Source organism: Microchirus variegatus (assembly GCF_963457635.1).
Source record: "Microchirus variegatus genome assembly, chromosome: 17".
NCBI lineage: Eukaryota > Metazoa > Chordata > Actinopteri > Pleuronectiformes > Soleidae > Microchirus > Microchirus variegatus.
This window is the reverse complement of record NC_139818.1, coordinates 12,609,559-12,623,448: the sequence shown is the minus strand read 5'-3', so window position 1 is coordinate 12,623,448 and position 13,890 is coordinate 12,609,559.

The window sequence follows — 13,890 nt, the reverse complement described above, 5'->3', positions numbered from 1 at the left end:
ATTCTACACAGAGTCCATTATTCAAAAGTGAAGTTACACTACATTTTTCCTGAAATTTCACCTTTATGTGATAAATGCGAGTCAACAGAAGCAGATCTGTTGCACAGTTTTGCCATGTGTACCAGATTAGAAGGCTACTGGGTTGATATTTTCAATTTATTCTCAAAAATATTTCAAATACAGATACAACCTGATCCAGTTCTAATAATCCTGGGTATTTCAAACGTGCTGAGATCTTTAAAAGTGTCGCTTCTATTGTCATATGGATTGATCACAGCCAAGAAGCTGATTCTGATGTGTTGGAAAGGGAAAGAGGTACCCACACTGAAAAGAGCTGATGGACATCTCTCATCTGGAAAGGATCAATTACTCTATAAAAGTGAACAATTTGAAGGGATCTGGCGACCACTGCTTTCCTTCCTGGAAAAGGAGCAGGCCTCCTGACTTTTAGCGCTTGGGGTTGGACTGGCTGAGGGGTGGTCAGGGGGGAAATGGTTGTTTGGGTTATTATGGGGTTTATATGTTTTTTTTGTTTGTTTGTTTTTCCATTGGGGTCTGGTTTTGAATATTGATATGTGTATGCATTGATATGTGCAGCCTTTTATGTTATTTTTTGAAAATCAATAAAAATATATTAAAGAAGAAGAAACTAATGCAGGTTCTGTTTGGTAGTGTGATTGTTTTAAGTGCAGGTGCGTGTGTTATGAAGCAGGGGGAAACAAGATTTCGAGATTTTATTGAAAATTGCCAGTTTATTCCCGTTAACTCCCATGGAAAGTTTCCATCTTGGAAAATTTTGCAACCCTATTAAACAAGTGATTTGCAACTTTGTTATTGTGATACTGTGATGACATTTTATCCATATTGCTCAGCCCTAATTAAAAATGACTGATTGTGACTGTGAGGCCACTACATCTGTTAGATTAATAAAAGTCAATTGAATAAATTAAACTGACTTCACTTTAGGATGAAATATAACCTGGAACAAATCCAGAAAAAATTTATACAACCAGGACTGCACAATATTTACGGGAATGTCAGAATTGTCATGGTGAAATGAGCACAAAGGTAGCATTGCAACAATGATACTGTGATATCAGCAAGTGTGCGAGAGTCCTCTCGTGGTGATTTTGAGTACCTTACATGATTCTCTCCACCAGAGGGCAGACAACACTTATGAATATACTGGGAATTAGGACTGATGACATCAACTAAGTTAGACCAACAGTGGTATAAGGACATCTCTCCAGCTTCAACAAGGTTCAGATGATCTGATGAGTTGCCTAAACGCCTGATTTCAATCAAGAAAAAGTCTGGTGAGAAATAAAATTCCACGCACACATGCCTCCGTTTTCTGGCATTCCTCCTCAGCCTTTTTCCAAAACATGCACATCCAGACAAACTGACCTAAATATGAGTGGAAAAAACCTCATTCATAATTCAAGGAAACCTGCAATCGTTTTTTTAAAGGACTCGAAACTCTGCAGTTTTCAAAAGTGAATGCAGCTCTTTCACTGTTTCAAATGCCAGCAGCCTTGGATGTATCCACCTCACTGAAATCAAGACAATCTGACTGAGTGACTGCAAATCATTTGCATATTTAGCTTGGAGTCAGATGGCCTATCTAGTGGGCTGAAGAAGTTACGCTTCAATAAGAGCCTCCGACCAACTTCAATTTCCTTGGAATTCATAAACATTATCTAAGCTTCTTTCAACCCAGTCTGTGCTGAATCAGAGTACAGTAACTGACAGGAAACTGGACCAGTGATGCTGCTGCAAAAACTTACATCAAAGACCCCAAATGATCACATTTCTGTGCACTGCCTCCCTGTTTTACTTTGGCCCTGGTGGCTTGATTTATGTTCTTTGTCACAGAGATACATAACATATTTAAACAAATTTTAAATGGCAATACAGTTGATATTTGGCACAATACACATAATGAACTCAGCACAGTAGAGACTGCAGAGTAAAGATGATGTCACAAATACACTTCCTCTCGATGCTAGAGGTAAGTCAGCCAATAATAGGGCTGATATTTGTTTGATTTTAAGTAATCGGCATCAGCGAAGTCCCTTTATTTTCAATTTAATTTTTTTTGTTGACAGTTTTCCATAATTTCTGTTTATATATTATTAATTAAAATACATGATTGCACTACAAGGCAAACAACATGCAGGTTCTAGAGACAGATCTACAAATATCTGACAAATGTTTATTTCAAATATGAGCAATATGTGTCGTTTTAACTGTAAAACAATATATTCTGATCACATGGAGGAAAAAAACACAAAAATCAGCCAAATATATCAGCCAAAACATATTGGCATCATACTGTATAACGGCACTGGTTTCTTAAGATCAGCAAAGGCCATACTGTACACATTAATATTGTGTTGGAGCAATTTTTGCAGCAATTGTATGAAGTGTTTGCATAAAAACAAACAGGGAAGGAAGGAGTAGCAGTGCAAAATGAAGAGTACCTCAGACTGAGGATGTGCAGTGTCAATTTCACTCAACCATCAGAACCAAAATGGATGAACCCAGTCAAACATCTTGTATCCAGCAACATATTACAACATGTGACATCCGCAGCACAGATTAACCAACTTCAACTTCACATAAAACAGCAGATTTCATTTGGACATGAATATTTAGTATTACTTCAACCTGTTGAATCGAGTTGAGGCATTTCTCTGATGTATAGAAAATGTGACTTTAAAAAAGCCATGCCAAGTGTCCCATACAGCTAACATTAAAGGGAAATAACTACACACATGGACAATAGAAGACAGCCTAAGTTTACGTCACCACAGCATTGACTGAGGTTGGCCGCTAGGTCCCGCAGGACAGAGCCGGTCTCAGCTCCCTGTGAATGAGCTGCAGCAGAAGGGTTCCTTCGCCAGCTCATCCTGTTTGCTCAGTGGTGCGGCGGCTAGGCTATCACAGTCTTCAAACTCTTGAGTCCTAATGCGGCGCACAGTTTCTCATAGGCTTAACAGTACAGGGTAGGACGCAGGAGCAAAATAAACCTGGCCTATTTAAAATAAACAGTCAGCCTTGCGACAGCTAGACTGTGTACGGGGGATCAGCCTGTGACTTGCTGATCAGGTTTTGACAACAACAGGGTGACAAACAAAACATAAACACACACAGGGTTACACAACACAATTAAGGTAAATGTTAGTGGTGCTACTCGTCAGAGGTTTACACATTCTAACATACGCTTGACAGCAAAATATCCACACTAGTTTGCTCAGCACAATCCTAATGGTAAGGTGATCCCCAGTAAAGCCCAATTTATACTCCTGCGTAAAGTGCTCTGCGTAGGCTACGCAGAGACTCTCGAAGAGCCTCTGCGTCGTCTCCGACTGCACAAAATATTTTTTAAGTGTCCGTCACTCCGTCAAGGGACAACGGAGACGGCAAGAGCTGCGATTGGTCCTCAGGACAGGCTGAGATAGCGCTGCTCTGTGCCGGCTCACTGTGCGCACCCAGAGGTCCAGAGGTCGGAGAGGCACCTCGTTCAATAGGAATCCGGTTCTTAACCTGGCAGACACGGCAGGGAGTTCTACAAGCGGTCTGGGAGAAGAAGAGGGCCCCCGATCATGCATGCTGACGAGAGGATTTATTTGACCAAGACTACTCACCAGCAGTAATGAAGAAGAGGAGCCAGTATACCGGGATACGAAAGGAATTACGTAAAAAGAAAATAAAGTCTCACTTAATGTATCCAGCGAGGCTGAAGGTGTTTACCAAGGGTGGCGAGCAGGTGTTCCAAGTGCAAAGCATCATCGGAATGCACAGTAAGGCGCATGACCTACAGCCGGTGCCCTTTTATAAGAGGCAGCGCACAGGGACAAGAATAAGAAGTTGGATGAAGAGACAGCTGAACTATTGAAGAAGCTCACGGGAAAAGACAGAGATTGGTGGTCTTAAGGTATTCTGATGGACTCTCCCCCTTTCTTTGTTTTTTACTTTTCACAATCTCATGAATAATTGTGGTTCTCTGGCGGTATACTGATGAACTATCTCTCCTTTTCTACTTGTCACAATTTTGTGAATAATTGGTGGTTTAATGAAAGGTTTTTTTTTTTTTTTTTTTTCCTTTGTTTCAATTTAGGGCACAATGACGTCGGTTTCTGGAATTATGTTTGGATTATTGTTTTAGTTATCAGGAACAAAAACCACGACATGTTAGAAAATGTTTGGTAAGGAGAGAATTAGTTCGACAGGCTACATATGATGGGAGGTATTGGGCAAACTTAATTATAGTTTATTTTTTTTTCAACACAGCCACGAGGCTTCCGCACAATGTTGAAGGACAAATACATGTGGGTGTGTGTTTATGTATGTGTTTGTTTTATGTGTATATATTAGTGTGTGTGTATGTTACAGCTGCAACATGTAAATTTAGTTGGCAATTTTGCTATGATGATGGGTTTTCTAAATTGGAAGGTTTAATTGGCAATGTTTGATTAGCTACCTAAGAAAGGGCTTAGAATTGCCCACCTGAACATATGTAGTATCAGGAATAAATTGACTGAAGTTGCTGATGTACTGTTGGTAAATATTTGCACATATTGGCAGTGTCAGAAACTCGTTTAGACGGTACATTCGAGGATTCATCTCTGATGATAAATGGATACAATATTTTTCAGAAAGACAGGAATTCAAATGGTGGAGGGGTTGCTTGTTATATTCAAAATCATATACCTGCTCTAGTGAGGAAGGACTTGATGACATCTGATACTGAAGTACTCTGGTTCCAAATTCATATGACGCATCTTAAACCAATATTACTAGGATGCTGTTACAGGCCCCCTAATGCTAATAGCTGCTATTTACTGTACTGAGGGAGGTTTTCTCACAAAACCAGTAGACATAGCAAATCATTTAAACAGCTACTTCATGACAAAAATAGATGAATTGGAAAGTAGTGTCAGCCTACAGTCCAAGAATATAGACTCATCTCTTCAGTTAATAGCCAAGATTATGGAAGGCAAAGGGTGTAGTTTTGAATTAAATCAAGTTAGTGTTGCTAAAATTGAACTGATGTTGATGACCTGCAAGGATAAACCTCCAGGAATTGATGATTTTGACAGTAAACTCCTCAAACCTATTACTGCACTAATTGCACCTATGGTCACATACATTATTAATCAAAGTTTCAAGGAAAACAAGTGTCCGCAATCATGGAAGATATCCAAAGTAGTGCCTATACCAAAAAAGAATAGATTTTTCCGTTTTCTGAAACCAACAGTCGACCCATTAGCCTACTGCCGATTTTAAGTAAGATAATGGAGAAAATTGTACATGAACAGATTCAGTCTTACTTTGCTCAAAACAATTTAATGACCAATTTTCAGCATGCATATAGAAATACATATTCAACTGCTACGGCTTTAACACAAATGGTTGATGATTGGTTTCAGGAAATGGAACAGAAACACATTATAGGTGCGGTCCTGTTGGATTTTTCGGCAGCATTCTTAATCATGAATTAATCATTGAAAAACTGAAATGTTATGGTTTCACTCAGTCTGCTTTGTTCTGGATCAACAGCTATTTAAGTTATAGAAAGCAAATGGTGTACTTCAATGGAAGCTATTCTGATATCATACATGTGAAGCATGGAGTACCTCAGGGCAGTTGCCTGGGACCAATCCTTTATTCTATATTTACTAATGACCTTCCACTTGTATTAAGCAAAGCTCATATCTCAATGTATGCAGATGACTCCACTATAATATATTTAGCAGCAGCCACAATTGATGACTTAAATGTGAAGACTAAGGTGGTGGACTGGATAATAATAATAAACTGATCCTGAATGTGTCTAAAACAAATTGAAGACTAATCGGAACAAATCATTCTTTAAGTTCAAAACCAAAGCTCAATCTCACAATAAATAAAACGGGGATAAAGCAACAAGAAGAAGTAAAACTTCTAGGAGTCATCATTGACAATAAATTATCATTGGATGAACATATAAAAAAGGTTGTGACTAAAATGGGAAATGCCATATCAATAATCAAAAGATGTGCTAAATATTTAACTCACCAACTAGTTAGGCAAGTGATACAGGCTTTGGTTTTGTCTAACTTCGACTACTGCTCTATAGTCTGATCCACTACTTCATCGAGTAATATAAGGAAGTTACAGTTGGTCCAGAATAAAGCAGCAAGAGTAGCTCTTTCTTGTGGATGGAGAACTAATGTTATTAAAATGCATGAATCATTAGGTTGGTTGGATGTTAAAACTAGATTTTTATCATTATTGATGTTTTATTAAGAATGTCATAATGACAAAATCACCTTTTATTATTTATAGAAATGTGTCCATCAGTTCAGCAGCACATAATTATTCAACAAGGCATGCAGTCGGAGGTTGTTTCACTTTACCAAAATCCAAGACTATGATTCAACGTACAGTTATATATAGGGCAATGCAACAGTGGAACACGCTCCCTCATCATATTACACAATTAAATCTATATAGTTTTAAAAAACAACTTAAAAGACATTATCTTAATATTAATTTTAATTGAAGCAGCTGTCTTTTTGTTTTTGTTTAGTTTAGTTTTGTATTTTTTGTTTTGTTATTTTTTATGTTATGTATGTCATGTAATGTATGTCATGTCTGTCTCATTTTACATTGTATTTGTCACACTGAATATGAATAGACCCCAGGAAGAATAGCTGCTGCTTTGCAAAAGCTAATGGGGATCTAAATAAAAACAAAACAAACAAAACAAAAGCTGTGGCAGGCTGAACTTCCTGAGATGCCGCAGGAAGTACAGTCTCTGCTGGGCCTTATTCCTGACAGTGTCAGCATGGGAGGTCCACCTCAGTTCACATGAGAGGCTGGTTCCTAGGAATCTGTGGCACTCCACTGTTGTCACTGTGTTGTTGAGGATGGTGAGAGGGCGGAGTGATGGGGGGTTTCTCCTTCCAATCTCCACCGTCTTGAGCAGGTTCAGCCCACAGGTGGTTCTGACTGCACCAGTGGACCAGCTGGTCCACCTCCTGCCTGTATGCAGACTCGTCATCATTCTGAATCAGATCAATGATGGTGGTGTTGTCTGCAAATTTCAGCTGCAAAAAAAAAACAATTTTGGACTGACAAAGAGACGAGATGGCAGTTTCAAAACTTACAGAACCAAACGCCCGTCGGTCGCTGTTTGTTTTTCTGTTTCTCATACCCATACAGACGTGTGTCCTTGTGCTAAAGTTGTTTCACTGTCCATGCAGCAGCTCAGCTTATGAGATGACATTAGCTTTGTGGAAGTATTAGACTTACATTCATTCGTATTTAGTTTTGAATATAAGTATTTGTGTGTGTGTGTGTGTGTGGGTGTGTGTGTGTGTGTGCTCGCAATTAAAGCGTGATTATAAAGCTTTCATCATCAAAGCTTTGTTTGACAATGGAAAGCAAAGAGAAGAGGACAAGAAGTGAACTGTGACTGAGCAGCTGTCAGACTCACTCAAGATTCGCGCGTACTAACGAACTTAGACAGAGAGACAGAGAGAGCTGTCACGGAGGAGGAGGACGTGAATCACGTTCAGCTCGCGCTGTCACCGACTTTTCATGATTCGCGAACACAGAACTGTCACGGATTGAGTCCACGGCCAAACAGTCGCGGTGGCGCGCTGCATTACAGAAGACTTTTACAGACAATTTAGCGTCCTTTTCTCCAAGCTAACGGCTAATGTTGAGTCAAACTACGCCACTTGAAAACAAGCACACACACACACACACGCGCACACACACACACACACACACACACCATTAACAGACTTGGGTACATGTAAAGTAATGAGAGGAGAGGAGACACAGAAGAGAGACTCACCAACAGCTGCAAGATTAAAAATAATAATAACAAATGTATATGTACATATTATTATTATCCTCTCTGTGCATCCATAATAATACTAATACTACTACGAATAATAATAATAATAATAAAAACAGCTGTTTTGCAATTAAACTGTACTTTTATATCAAAAGTCAGAGTATGTGTGTCACCACGTCAATATTTAGGAAACAACACTCAAATGAACTGCCGATCCCATCACTACTGAGATGATGACATGACGCCAGCACCGCTCTATCTCTTATCGAATTGGACATTTGGAGGCGAACAGACTTAAAACTGCGACAAAAAGGAAGCACGCCCGGACCTCTTATCTGATCGGAGGCACTGAAGTCTGCCGGAATACCTTTCAGTTTCTTATGGGGTGAGTTTTCATTAACGTTGTTTATCTATGTTATGTTAGTGTTCATTCAAAGTCACATACAGACGCACATAGGGACGCTGTCTTTTAATAATCCACTGTGCGTTTCATAACGCCGTTTGGCTACATTGTTATTAGCTATGCTTGCTTAGCTCGCTAGCTCTGTACTGTATTATTACAATGAGAATGATGCGCACATCGAAAGTTTTGTTCGGTCAGATGAGCATATTATAAGACGTAAGGGGAACATGTCACGGCCCTCTTTGAGATTTTGTACACCCGCAGGTTCAGTTTGATAATTCAAATGCTTTGAGACGAAACTCCCGTGTTCGAAACCTAACATTGCATTGAATGATGTGTGAATGCCGCACCTTTGCATGCATGAATCACACATGTGATTAACACAAAGTGTGATGAACGTGTTAATTACACGTGGATTCATGCACATAAAGGTGTGGCATTCACACATGATTAAATGCCTGTTAACATGAACCATGATCTGAAACAAGTATTTTTTTCAGAATCCTGGGCATAAGGATTGGCATGTGAAGTTGCTGCTAACCCATGTGTCCAAGGCCTCAGTGTGGCGTCTATACATGAGGTCGGTTAAGGCTCTTGATAGTAAAGGCCGACTGGCAGACACATCCGAGTCCCTACTTTCGAAAGCTCCCACAAATCAAGAGTTATCAGCACTTTAGGTATTTATATTCAAAATTCTGCATTTTATGAATAAAAAAATCACGAATGGACATAATAGTGTTCCATGTGAACAGTAAGCCATGTTTTAAATATCCTGTTGTTGGTGCTTGCTCAAACTCACAGTGATGCAGAGCCTATCGAGTTTCAGCTACTGCGCAACCCAGGAGTTCTGCCCCCTGTTGACAGTCTTCCCGTCCTGGCCCCACCTGGACTGACCATGGACAGGCAGACATATCTTTTTGAAAAAATCAGGCCCATCTGTTCTGATGAGGCAAAAGACTTCACATGCCCAGCACCAAAGGTTACAGCACAGAACAGTAAGCAGAAGAGGGTGCGCTTGTGATGTCACCATTTAGCCCGCATATCAACTGTGATGGACAGAGTGGGTACAACCACATTGTGGGGGAGGAACTGGTATTGAAGATGATAATATAGTCCATGATCTGGAAATATTGAACTCTCCTTCACACACTTAGATATATTTTATTTGATCATTGAATTATGTATCTATCTTTCACCTTTCTTGTTTCTCATTTTTATTCAAGTGCTTTTTGTAACAGAAGAATTTCCCTCTGGGGATCAATAAAGTAAATACTTACGTACTTAAGGCAAATAACACTACATTGACATGAACTACATTCATTCCTTTTTTTTTTTGCTGCTACACTGTTACTGTCCTGTGGGCTAATAGACATCAGATGTCACTGACAGCTAGACTGGGTGGGGGGTTGTGACCATGTTAATGTGATGCAAATGAGCAGCTATTGGCCTGGCTCCTCAAGAAGGTCGAAATCTTTCAGGCTGAATTTCTCCCTAAAGCAGTGTCTACATTCAAATGGCCACATCTTCTTCAAAAATGATCAGATTTACATGTGTTTGACATTGTTGGGAAGCTTAGATATCACACTTTCGATATCTGTAAATAACTCCAAATGTCCCAAAGTAGACTTGTGAACGCTTTTGCCATGACTGGACACTTTAGCTTAACACACATTTCTTGCTGAGGTTGATATGATAATATCAGTATCATTCTTACGCAAACACCCCATAATATTACAACTATGCTTATAAACTATAGCATTTATTTATTTAAAAAGCTTTCTCAAGACATTTAAATGCATGAAACGACACAGTGCTTCAATAGGTCATATCTTTGTTGGAGGTTCATTGTCACATATACAGCAGTTTCCTCATGTAAAATCCCAGAGTTCAAAATCTTACTTTATACACTGGTCTATAAGTTTTGTTTGGGCCATGTTTTGTGCATGTATTGTGGACTTGAATATTTGTCTATTTACTATCATGATCATGAATCATTAATGGTGTGAAAAGATCCTGATTGAGGAAGCTGCTGTATGTGTGACTATGGAATATACACAGCTTTGACCTAACATGGAATCACTCTGTCTTTGTGACTGACAGTTTTTGATACATCATTGCAGAAGTGATCAATTGAGATTTAATTGCTAACACTGTAGGAAAAACAAAGCAAGTGGTGTGTGTGTGTTGCCCTCTCTTTACCTTACCACTGACACATACCAGTCACACATATTATACCATACTTCATATATTGTAACAATACACCACTTCCTGCCTAACAATAATCAGAATTCATCTAAACTTTTTTTTTCATGACACTTTGAACAAACAAGCAGTATTGATAAATGAATCCTTTATTCTAAAAAGAACATACCTTCGTCCTCTGAAATGTGTTGTAATCTTGTCCAGAGGCAATGAAGTGCATGGCATCCTTTTCAGGATAAACCCTCATTTTTCTGTGAAACATTTGAAAACATACATGATACACTGTCTTGACCAAGAACAATTTGATTCAAAGAATAATTATGAGTCCCCTATGATATGGCAATTAACAACAATCACCCTCCTTTAGTTAATACACACACAAGACACACACACAGCCCTTCTTTGTACCAAAGAATAATTATGAGTCCCCTTTGATATGGCAATTAACAACAATCACCCTCCTTTAATAAATACACACACAAGATACACACACAGCCCTTCTTTGTACCAAAGAATAATTATGAGTCCCCTTTGATATGGCAATTAACAACAATCACCCTCCTTTAATAAATACACACACAAGATACACACACAGCCCTTCTTTGTACCAAAGAATAATTATGAGTCCCCTTTGATATGGCAATTAACAACAATCACCCTCCTTTAGTAAATACACACACACGACACACACACAGCCCTTCTTTATACCACCAACAATCCAACAACCCATTACATTTTAATCAAGTTATACAATGTGACGGTGCTGATTATTTTTTATAATTATAAATCCCAGATAAAAGTCTGGGTTTATGCACTGTTTAAAAGTGGAGTTGGACATTGTACAGAGTGAAATGCAGCAAATCCCCTCTTTGTAGGCCTGTATGATATTAGTCCCCTGTTAAATGGTGTAGCACGGCACTCACACTCCTATATTACAGTGTTTTTCAACCAGTGTGCCGTGGCACACAAGTGTGCCGTGAGAGATCGTCAGGAGTGCCGTGGGAAATTATCAAATTTCACCTAATTGATCTAAAAACATTTTTTGAAAACAAATAAATAATTATATGCAAATAATATGGATATAAATATTCAAGACACTTTGATAAGAATGACTAAATTGTTAATATAGGCTACAGAGTATCATTTTTTTAAACATTTTTGTTTGGTGGTGTGCCTCGTGATTTTTTCAATAAAAAAAATGTACCTTGGCTCAAAAAAGGTTGGAAAACACTGCTATATTACATACACACACAAGACACACAAGACACACACACAACAATCACAAATATGTCCCTAAAGTGGATGCTTCTGTTAAAACAGCATAGCAATGATGTGGATGTGGAGACGCATCATTCGGACCCACGATGGAACATGCAGCAGCAGCTCTCCTTCAGTTAATATCAGTGCTGTGGTCTATACTGTATGCTGATTATGCATAGCTTAAAAGTGGAGTTGGACATTGTAGAGTGAAATGCAGCATGTCACCTTTTTATTAGGATATTCATGAATTACTTTACAATGAATGCCCTCACATTGGTCAAAGCAAAACAAGGTGTAGTTGACACATGATTCAAATCATGTATACGATAAAGAGATGCTTGATCTCCTGACTCCAATATTAAGATCAAATACAAAAGAAATCCATGACATGATGTGAGTCCTCTTTCAAATTCCCTCGGACTTAATGATGATGAGTCAGAAAACTAGTTATCACTAATTAATAATAAGTATATTAATATTAATTAATAATTAACAAGGAAGGTGTGAGGTCGTACGCTGGCTTCTTTCTAAATAACTACTGATAAAAGTGTTCAAATGTGCAGGAAAGGGGCATGGATATGGGTGCAGAAATGTGTGTGTGTGTGTGTGTGTGTGTGTGTGTGCGACGCTCCTTCCAGTTTGTGCTTTTAAAGGCTTCTCCTGGGGGTACGACCCCCAAGAATTTCCACCAATGGGTGAACAATTGTCTGTCGTTGACGTCATCTGCCGCACTGGTTTGTGGGGAGTGAGTCCATCACAAAACGGGACCCCCTGGTGGGACAGATTCTTCTTTTGTTCTTCACCATGTGGTCTCTTGGTTTTTATGACCGCCATTTTAAATCCAGGCTTGAGTTCAGGCTTTATGACTTCCCAGTAGGCCGCAACAGATCACAATGGCTAGGCCCAACAGGATTCAAATTAGATTTAAATATCGGATTTAACAACTTCTCTGCAACAGTGTGCAGAGAAGTTGTTAAATCCGATATTTAAATCTAATTTGTGTGATGATTACAGTGCATCATAAAAAGTAAAGTCTTCTGATTTGCTGAGTTTTTTTCTTGAGAGATGGATAGCTTCTACACGGAGTATTGACAAGGCGGTTGTTTGGAGGGGTTTTCATCCATCTGTGTTTGATAGCCGAGCGACATATGTGTCTACGTTTATGTTGTTGCCAACACAACATATGCAGGTGGGTTGGTTATGATTTACTGTCGTTGTACAGGCTGCTTCTGTGATGCAAATCATAGAATCATAGGTGACGCCTGCGCATACTTGATTTTTTTTTTTCCTAGCGTTTCCTAAGTTTTGGCTCTTCAAATAAAATTGCCATGGCTTATTCATAATTTGATGTAAAGTGTGTGGGCTCTTGTCTGAGAGAATGGACTCACATCCCATTCTAACTTTATTCTGTGATGTCTGTTAGGAGCAGCCATGTTTGCAACATTTCCACTTCTACAGTCAATTGTTTAAAAAAGGCCTCCATTTTTTCCCAACACCCTTACATGAGCATGTCACAGGCTTCAGAATGCTTGCTCTTCTCTCTCTGTTGCTACAAACGAGCTCGACTTACTATTTTTTATAGCAACAACATCTTTGTCCGACACCCATGAGCTTTAGTTTTTGAAGGGAACAAATATTCAGAGTTTCTCGTCTTTATTGGCTCTCATTATAGTGCCATCGCGTGTTTGCAAAAATATCCAGTGTATTTAAACGTTGCACAGATGTGCCATCAAGTAAGACTTCAGTAGCGGTTCACCAAGTTAAAATGCAGAGTGACTCCAGAAGACCGAGAACAGGGTTTGTTACAAATATGAAATGGTAGACATTTCAATGTGTACCTTTTATTTTGATTAATGTAATTGTAATGTCTTGCTTTTATTCTATGTATTTCTTAAAGGAGACATATTATGCAAAATCAACTTTTTAAATCCTTTTTATACTTATATATGGGACTCTGGAGGCCCTATGAGTAGGCAAAGTGTGAAAAAAGATGACTCACTCGTGTTTTTGTGGTCTGTAGTAATACTGATTTACTGTTATTAACAAGTCACGTTGTGTACATTTCTCATAAATCATGTACTTTATAATGTAAATAGGTGAGTTTAAACTACACAACATACTGGCTTAAAGTGAAAACATATCTGACTGGGGTCTCAGCTTTTGTCATGAA